Consider the following 9,671-nt stretch of genomic DNA (forward strand, 5'->3'; position numbering starts at 1 on the left):
GTGGCCACTCTGGCAGGGGAAGGTCCCTTGCTCAGGGCCCAGGACCCAGCTTGCAGCAGGCATATCACCCAGCCCTAGGCTGGAAGGCCATCCTTCCCCATCCACTCATGACCTGTTGGCATGTTCTGGGGGACATGGAATTTACCCTAATATTTTAGTAAGTCAGTTAAGTAGCTAACTGTCAACTCTCAGAAGGGGGCCGGCTGATGTGTGGTGTGTGCCCATTTCCATGGTGTAAACTCAGCTGCTTTAAACTACTGCCTTCAGGTCACTGACCTTGGAGGTGGGAGCAGATATACAGTGGACACCCTCTAGCCCAAGCTGGCCCCCAGCACCACTGCACCTCACATGCTGATGTGAGTGGTACATGACAACCCAGCACTGGCCTTGATCCAGCACCTGGCCCTACCGTGGTGAGCTGCTGGTGTCATTGGCATGACAGGTGGCAGCTGAAACATTCAAGTCATGCCCTCCACCCTGGGGCCTCTGCAGCTGCTCCCGTGTCAGATCTTCAGCTGCACAGCCTGCACGTCCTCTGGGCTCTGCCCTGGCCCCTCACTTGCACTTCATGGATGCCACAGGCTCCAACCCACAGAGCACATCCTGCTCAGGAGAAGTCCTGGACCTGGGCTGTGCTGGAACCTGCCTGTTTACTCTGCCCAAGCTTATTGGCTGGACAAGTCCAAAGGACCAGGCTGGTCTGGAGGAGACCCCTGTGGGCACCCTCCCTCCCCCAGCTTTGAAGGCTCATTGGGACTGCAGAGCAGATGCCAGTGGGGCCTGAAGAGGACCAGGGAACCTGAAGGTCTTGGATGTGTGCCCCCACACAGGTGTCCCCACAATCAGGATGTCCATCTGCAGGGTCTGCTGGTAGTGAGACCTAGTGGGGGGGTGCAGGGTGAGGGGGGCAGGAAGCAGACCCCATCCATGAAGGGAGAGACAGCACATGTTGCACCATTGGTTGCACTGGTGTGAGTCTGCAGAGCAGGCCCATGTGCAGATACAGAAAGCAGGCTGGGGCCTGGGACAGCCAGGAGCCGCTGCTCTCCTGTCTGGGTCACTCTGGATGACCTTCTGGAATCAGTGGGGAGGCTACACAGCCCTGTGGATATAGGTAAAGGCCCTTGAACTTCACACATATGTGAGTGAATGGCATGGTATGTGAAGCTTGTCTCAATAAAGCCAGTATTTGAAACTACCACCAGGAGTTCCAGATGCTTCCCTGCCCAGCCTGGACCCCACCATGCCCCAGAGATCCTGGGCCCCTCCCGGGGCTGCGGTCCAGACCCCCGCGAGCGCCTGTCGCTGCCGCCAGCAGTCAGGCTGCAGCTTTTCTGTGGGGCCAGCTGGGAAACACACATGCTTGCAGAGAACAATGAGCGAGTTCATCCTGACATTCACTATCCAAGCTGAATGGGGCCCCGTTCTTAATGAAGTTTTCTACTTGTGTCTCTTGTCTTTTACCCTAAAAGTCTCCTGGGTTCCTAATTGCTGAACTATTCTTCATTCTACAACAGAAACAAATGCATACATGACCGTTTAAACATTAGTCTGTCACTTCCAACAATTGAGTGCTCTAAGATTTCTGTTATCCGTAGAAAATCACAGATTAATGTAACCTTGGCCTTTCAATCAGAATATTCACATATCAGTCGTATCTGGAAACTGAACAAAGAACCTGAATATAGCCAACCCCTGTGTTTTCAGATCAATGCATCATAGGACTTTAAAACAGTTGAGTCATGCCATCTCAGATGGCTGGATCCTGAATCTGGCAGCTCCTGAGTCATCGCCACTGCTGAGTCACGGCCTCCCAATCCCAGAAGTCTTCTCCATGGAGAGAACCTGTTAGCTGTGGCTGGTTCAGGGGAGGCCGTGGAGGCAGGGTGGGCCCACCTGGAGGGGCACCCGGAGGGACACCTCTTGACTAAAGCCGTCGAAGCTCCTCTGTAGCCGCCAGGGGCCTGGACATGGTGGCCATTTTGTATACATAGTGGGGCCTTTCTCAGGCGCAGGTAAAGATGGGGGAGGGCATGAGATCTGGGAACAACTGTCCTGCCTGTGGGACAAGGGTCTCTCCCAGCAGGGGCTTCTGGCCACTGCTGGCCGACCTCCCCTCACGCCTACTCACCTGGCCACAGGTGGGTCTTCTCCTGGAGGGAAGCTGTGACCAGTCCCGCAGACCTCCCAGACCTTTCCCAGCTCATCAACACCGTCTGCACTGACACACCTAACAGGAGTCCAGCAGAGGGACCGACGCACCCCCACCCCCAGCAGGGGTGTCAGAGCTATGACCAGGAAGCAAGCATTCTGCAGGCCAGGTCAGCCCTGAGTGAGGTGTCCAGAGGTGTGGGCAGCACAGCTGCTGAGCATCTGAGGAATGTGGGTGTTCACCAGGCATGGCCAGGGAAAGACTGGACCCTCAGGGGTCCACACACTCTCGGGCTGGGGGTCATCAGGAGGTCAGGCAGGGCTGGCCTGGGTTATGAAGGGTCAACACTGGACTGTATCCCAAGGGTGACGTAGGTGCAGGCTGACCACAATGGTATTTTGGGAGAACTTGTCTGGCTGCAGCATGAAGAGGGCCTGGGCAGGGGCCAGCCTGGAACTGAGCAGTGAGCTGGCAGAGATGACTAGGCCTTTACACAGCAGGAGCTGGGGCCGGACAGGAGGGTCACCTGAAAGCCAGGAGGGGAGGAGGGCCCCAGGGGGACCCTGGAGGGGTGTCAGGAGCATATGTGGATGGAAGGGACAATGTGGGGGCCCTTGGCATCGGGCAGTCCTGAAGCCACTGGGGAGGGGTGGGACTGCCCAGGAGAGGGTCCCCAAGGCACCAAATGTATCTTGAAGGCCAGGTCCGACTGCTTGCTGGCCATGGTCAGTGGGTCCCAAAGAGGCCTCAGTGTGGCTGAACGGGGTGTTTAGAAACCAGTGTCATATAGTCCTCACAGAGCACCAAGTCCCTTCTTCCCTGGGGGCGTCCATCAGAGCTCCCGGACTCCAGGTGTATCCCTGCAAAGGGAGGGAGCTTGGAGATGAGATCTCTCATTTTATAGGTGGAGGAGTGGGGTGGGGGTACCCCCTGGAGCTGCCCAGTTCTGTGAGGTCTGCCCCAACATCAGGGTCCAGGAGACCCCCCCGCCCCCCGCCAACGCACATTCTCCTCACTCAGTCTGATGTTGGTGAGTGAGTTGCTGTAGGGCTTTGGGGAAGCAGGGATGCTGATGGGTGGCTGGCTATGGGGTGAGGTTGCAGGAACTAGACACCAAGTGAACTGGAGCCTAGGCGGCTGGCTGTCCAGGAGGCTGAACCCACACCTGCCTCTGTCTTGCCCAGAAGTCAGGGCAGCCCCTTTCATCAGCCTCCATGTGGAACTTTCCCAGCTGCAAATTCGGCCACACCCTCCCCTGCTGGGCCTCAGGACCAGTGCTGAGCTCCTCACCGGGTCCAAGCCTTTCCCGCGGCCGCCTCCCCCTGCTCCAGGCCCCACCGTGAGGCTCACACACCCAGATGCTGACCTCAGATTCCAGGGCCTAGAGCCCTGAGCTGAGGTGGAGCCAGGATTCCGGGTGAGGGCGTGGCCATTGGCCTGCCTCTGCTCCAGGCATTGGGATGGGTCTTCTCACTGCCTGGTTCCCCCCACACCGCCCTGGGGAGCATGCTCACGAGGCAGACAGCTCGGTGTCGCACATGACAGTAAATTCTCAATCTGCTGAGCTCCTCTGGGCTGGATTCTGTCTTCACAGTAAGCACCTGCAGAGGCTGGCCCCGCCTGGATGCAGGACAGAGAGGGGCCAGGAGGGCTGCAATCCCACGGAAATGGTTTGGGGCAAGTTCACAGAAATGAGGGGCTTGGAGGGGAGAAGTTTGGATTTCATCCTGAAGCAACTGAAGCCATGTTGGGGTGCTTCCTGAGTAGGATCCAATGAGATCAAGTTTGGGTTACAGAGCTGTGGTCGGAGACAGCTCACAAAGCCTCCTGCCCTGGACATCAGCACTGACATGACCAGCCAGGTCTGCGGTCCTCAGACCTGTCCTCTCTGTCCCCAGGATTGAGGACCCTCACCACCCCCCACCCCAGACCCTGTGCAGCTTGCAGGTGGGGTCCTCCTCTCTGAGCTCCAGGGGTACACCCCTGCCCCACCTGAATGGGAGCAGCTGGGTAGGTCAACTGGCCTTTGCACACCATCTGCTTAGCCCCATGGCCCAGGGAGGGTGCCTGGGGAGTGGCCGTCCCCTTCCAGTGGCCGGGAGGGCTCCCCGAACATGCAGGCCTCAAGAACAGCCGTCCCACCGCAGGTCCCCCAGGCCCGCCTGCCCATCTTGCTCGCAGCAGCCAGACCAGCTCAGCAGTCCCTCCACCCACAGCCCGTCCTTTGTTGCCACTTCTTCAAAGTGAGCACAGGAAATGCCGGCCTGGCCCGCGTCCCTCGCTCACCCTCTTACATCTTGAACCACTTGGAGGAGTCCGGCCCAGTCGCCCACAGTCACCCGGAGCCCCAGCTCCGAGGACCATCTAAAAATAGGGGCTGACCGGCTTGGTCTGTCCGATGCTTAGGGAGGAAGCTGGGGAGCTGCGCCCTCAGGAGCAAGATAAAAGGCCTCGTCGGGGTGAAGGACTGGAAGCAGCACCCCGAAATGCCAGCCCCGCCATCACGCTGCTTGTCCTTCTCTTTCCCAGATGTTTTGCGGCCGTATCTGAGTCACTTTTACAGCAGATGGAAGCACAGAATCGTGACCTAGAAGCTGCACCAGGAGGCAGCGGGTCGGGGGAGGCTGGGGACTGGGCTGAGAGGCCTTTCCCAAAGCCGTGGTCAAGTGTGGGCACAGGGTCGGGCAGGGGCTGTGGCGAGAGCTGGGCTTGGTGTCAGGCCCTGCAGTGAGATCAGCCCATCATGTACCAGCTGAGTCATCGGGCAGTTGCTCGACCCCTCTGAACCTCATCTGTGGGGCGGAGTGAGTGATGCTGGCAGCTTTCGGGATCTTGTGGGGCCTGAAGGAGCCATTGTGTGCAAAGCCCCGTCCGTCCCCAGCCACCACCTGGGCCTCCCACCCTGGGCTCCAGGAAGCCACCTTCCCTCAGAGGCCTGTCTATCCGCTATGCCCAGTGCTGGGGGGGGGGGCACTTCGCGATGATAAAGCAGCAGTGGCAGACCCTGCTCTCTGCCCCTCAACATCCACTCTCCCTCCGCCCTCAGTACGGAGCTCTGATTTTATGGAGCGAAGACATTTCCCAGCCTCCCCATAGTGCAAGGAAGCCAAGAGGAAGGCAGGGTGATGCCATCGGGCTTCCAGGAGCGCTCCCGAGGGAGGGCCAACTCAGCTCAGAGGGTCCCCTGGGTCTGTTCCCTTCCTCCCACCTGGAAAGCAGATGTGAAGGAGGGGGGCCCAGCCATCATGTCTGACCGTGAGGCAGCCGTGAGCTTGGAAGCTCTGTGCTGAGGATGGCAGAGCAGCGAGACGGGGAAGCCTGGGCCCTGATGAGGTCATAGAGCCACCACATGGCCCCCACACTGCTTGAGAGAACCAGCCTCGAGTGTTTTGAGCGGCTGCCATCCGAGCTCCATTACAGCAGGCACGTGCAGTTTCTAATGGGTTTGTTGGCTGGGAGGCCCACTGCTCCGAGGCCCAGCATCGGCCCTGCACTCACTTCTCATATGTGCATGTCATCCCATTGCCACCGCGCCCCAGAAAGTGGCTATTACCAACCTCTTTCCGATGAGGAAAGCAAAGTTCAAAAAGGGTTGGCAACTTGCCCGAGAGCCACAGCCAGGCAGGGGGAGTGGCCAGGATTGAGTCCAGGCCTGTGGACGGCAGACCCCATTGTTGGCCAAGTGCCTCCTGGGCATATGGAGAGGGGGGCTCTGCCCAGCACACAGGCACCGGGCACAAATCAGCTTTGTGGACCCCAGGGCTATGACCCGCTGACCGCCCCTCCCCACCCCAGTCATGAGGCCCCTAGTCAGAACTTTCTCAGGGATGTTCTCTTTCTGGGAACAGCCACAGTAGCCAGAAACCCCATCTGGAAGATGAGGGGTGACCAGCCAGCTTGAACAGCGATGCTGGGGCCCACCAGCTGCTCCAGGCCAGGGGTCAGCCTCTCTTCCAGCTTTACTCAGACCTGGGATCCTTGCCGAGGCACTGACACCATCGCCTTTTGTCTCTGGAGCCCTACACGGCTTAGGTGGCCCCACAACTGCCCCTTTCCTAGGGGAAGCTGGCCGGGCTGAGCCATCCCTGGGATAGCTGGCCTCCCAGACCAGGAAAGAAGAGATGGAGTGAAGGGAGGGCGTCAGAGACCCCCTCACCCACTTTCCATAATGACTTCCCTTCTCTAGCCTCAGTTTCTCCATCTGAGAATTGAGGGCAGTGGGTAGAAGAGCCTGAGATCAAAGGAATGTCTGAATTGGGAGAAGGGGAGCCTGAGGCCAGTAGACGGGCAGGTGACCCAGCCCTGGTCCCCACAGCTGCTGCACCCACACCCCTGCCCTCAGCGGCCCACAGCTTGGAATGTGGGACTGTTGTGCCTGCCCAGACAGGAGGAGGGACGCAGGCATCAAAGGAGCCAGGCTGCCGGCAAAGGGGACAGGCTGGGGCACGAAGGCCACGCGGCTCCCAAAGTGCTCACCTGCCGCAGGTGAAGAGCTGGGCCCCTGGGAGGAGGGCGTCCCTGCCACCGAGAGGCAGCACCGTGCACCCCAGTCAGGGCCCAGGTATGGTCCTGGCTCCAAGCCTCCAGAGACTAGCTCCAGGAAACTGAACACGACTTTCACCCATTAATCCAACCCCTGTGGTGTCCCCAGCAGATGGTAGAACATGTATCCCCCACCAGGAGGGGTCATGCAGAAGGCAGCTGATCAATGATGTTTCTCCTTGGTGTGTCTATCTCTCTCCCTTCCTCTCTCTCTATAAAAATAACAAATAAATAAATAAATAAGTAAATAAATCAGTAAAAACTTACTTAAAAAATGTCCTCAGCAGCCCTACTGGTGACAATCCCAAAGGCAGACAGGAGAATGCCCCTGAGACATCCACATCCTCAGCCCCACCACCTGTGACTGGGTCCCCTCAAATGAGAAAGGGACTTCGCAGCTGGATCAAGTGGCAGGCCCTGAGGTGGGAGAAACTCTGGGGCAGGAGACTGGAGGACGGAAGCAGCAGCGGGTGGAGGGGGTGAAGGGGCCACAGGCCACGTGCAGATGCCTCCAGAGGCTGGGAAAGGCCGGGAGTGGGTTCCTGAGAATTCGATGTCTCACACTCTCGAGAAGGGCTCATTGCAGGGCAGGTACTAGCGCAATTCATGATGTTGAGGGAATTCCATGTTCATTCTCATTGAAAGTTTGAAAAGGGAACGAAGTAGAAATAGATGAAAACCTTCCTCACCTGATACAGACTCCTCCCTTGGCCCACGGCAGCATCATGCTTAATGGGGACACCTACACCTTTGTCCCGAAGACCAGCGCGACCACCATCAGCACTCTCTCCCTGCTGCCCAGGCGCTGGAGTGGTGAGAAAAGGAAAGAAACCAGAGGGTCAACGTGGAAAAGAGTTTGGTAAAATCAGTTCTATTCTCAGGTAATATGATCGCATACCTGGAAAAACATCTAAGGAAACCAAGTAAGCGTTGTTATAAACCAAAGGAGAATTTTGTATGATGATCAAGTTCAGAAATAGTATTCATAAATACACGTAATAAGAAATTGTAGAAGGTAAAATGGAAGAGAAGGTCTCATTAAAATGGCAACAAAACTGATAAAATCCTGAGGAAAAAACTTAATGAGACACCTAAAAATTCCACACGAAGAAAAATTTAAAAATACATGAAACTCAGCTCTATAAACATATATACTTAATTTAATTTATTGGAGTTACATTGGTTAATAAAATCATATAGTCTCAGGTGTACAGTTCTAGGAGACGCCATCTGTATATTGCATTGTGTGCCCGCCATCCAAAGCACAGCTGTATTTTGAACAAATACAAAGACCAACTACTCCTTCGTATACATAGACTCACAGCATACAGACGTCAGCTATCTGTAGACACATCTAAAACAAATGTAATTCCAATAAAATCACTAGTAAAAAAAATGCTAAAATTAAAAGCAAAAGTTCAAATTAAAGCATGAAGCATTGTCATGTGTGTAAACGGATGGATGGCTGGACAAGGCGGTCCAGAGGACAACCAGACACCTGGGAGCTGCCGGAGACTGTTGCTAGGACAACCAGAGCTAGCTGGGGGATCTCACCTGTGACACCAAAAAGTCAAAGATAGGAATGCAAACAACGAAACTGAGCGTGTCCACAGAAGCCATGGGAGAGGGTGTGACTCCACATCTTAGAATGAGGAAGGCCATTCCACGCCTGACAAAACCTAGAGGCCGTAAAATGTTAGTCACAAACCGACTGCCTCGGGGGCTTCGCTTCTCCCATCCTGACAAGAACAAGCCTTCAGAACCTTCATTTTGGATCCAGCGGGGAGCTGAGGGGGGAAGACATCTGGTGAGCTGAAATCTGATGGTGACAGCCCCTCGGGGACTGACAAGGCGTACAGTTTCCCCTCTGGCAGAGCAAAGCAGATAAGCAGCAAACGGCTGACATTTTAGCACATACATAAGGGCCGGATGGGGCTGCTGTGCAGTTTGGAAGCCCCTGAACCCGGAGCGAGGGGAACATGGACTCGGGGGCCACACTTGATCCAGGCCCTGCTGAGGACTGGGGGCTGTGCAGGGGGCTTGAAAGAGCTGCTCTGCGGCGTGGGGCCCTAGACAGCCAGGTTTGAGGGAACAGGAAAAACCTACCTGGGCCCCTGATTCTGCCTGACACCAGGCAGGCGTCTGTGGCAGGGGCACGGGGACCCTCCTGTATTCAGAATGAGAATGAGGCTGGTTGTAGCCTTTGGGAGGAAGGGGCGTGTAAACCCTGCACTGGGCACCGTGGGGCGGGGGCAGGAGTGCAGAGTCCCAGCACGCTCCTGTGTCTGTAGTTTAGTTAATAGGCTCAAATGAAGATCATCGTTGGTCTGGACAATCACACTGCAGTTATATAACACGTCAGTACCCGGGGCAGCCAGTGAGGGGTTATGTAACCCACTGCCAGGCCTCTGGCCCCTTGCCCAGCTGCCTCCAAGCTGGAGCTGTCTCAGACCAGGGCCTGCCCGCCCCCCAATCTAGCCATGCCCCCCTGGGTCCCTGCAGACCCTCAGAATAGCTCTGCAGGGTGTGCTCAACTCTGCCTGCCGACACCGGCCTTCATCCTGCCAGCACAGTGAGGTGGTCCTTCCAGGGGACATGGGTGTGGACAAAGGGCCTGCTGGCCCTGCCCCAGGAGCCTGTGGTCTATTCAGTGCCAGCTCAGTCCTGTCCTCAGGTCCTGGACCGGCCAGCAGGGGGGGTGGGCATCTGGGTGCTGAGACCCCTCTCAGGGGTTATCGGGCTCCAAGGAGCCATGCCAGGGCCATGATGTCCCAGACCCTCCATGCAGGCTGAACATCCTCACCCAAATTCTCAGCACCCCACGGGGCACCCCTGCCTCCCACCCTTGCTGGCACCATCCTCTGAATGCTTATCAAGGTGGGGGGTAGGCACCTGCTTCTCCTGCGCTCCTCCAGGCCCCCCACACCCACCCCGTGAGGCCCAGCCACTGCCCCATAACCAGTCATGTCCTGGCTGG

Source organism: Myotis davidii, unplaced genomic scaffold (assembly GCF_000327345.1).
Source record: "Myotis davidii unplaced genomic scaffold, ASM32734v1 scaffold370, whole genome shotgun sequence".
NCBI lineage: Eukaryota > Metazoa > Chordata > Mammalia > Chiroptera > Vespertilionidae > Myotis > Myotis davidii.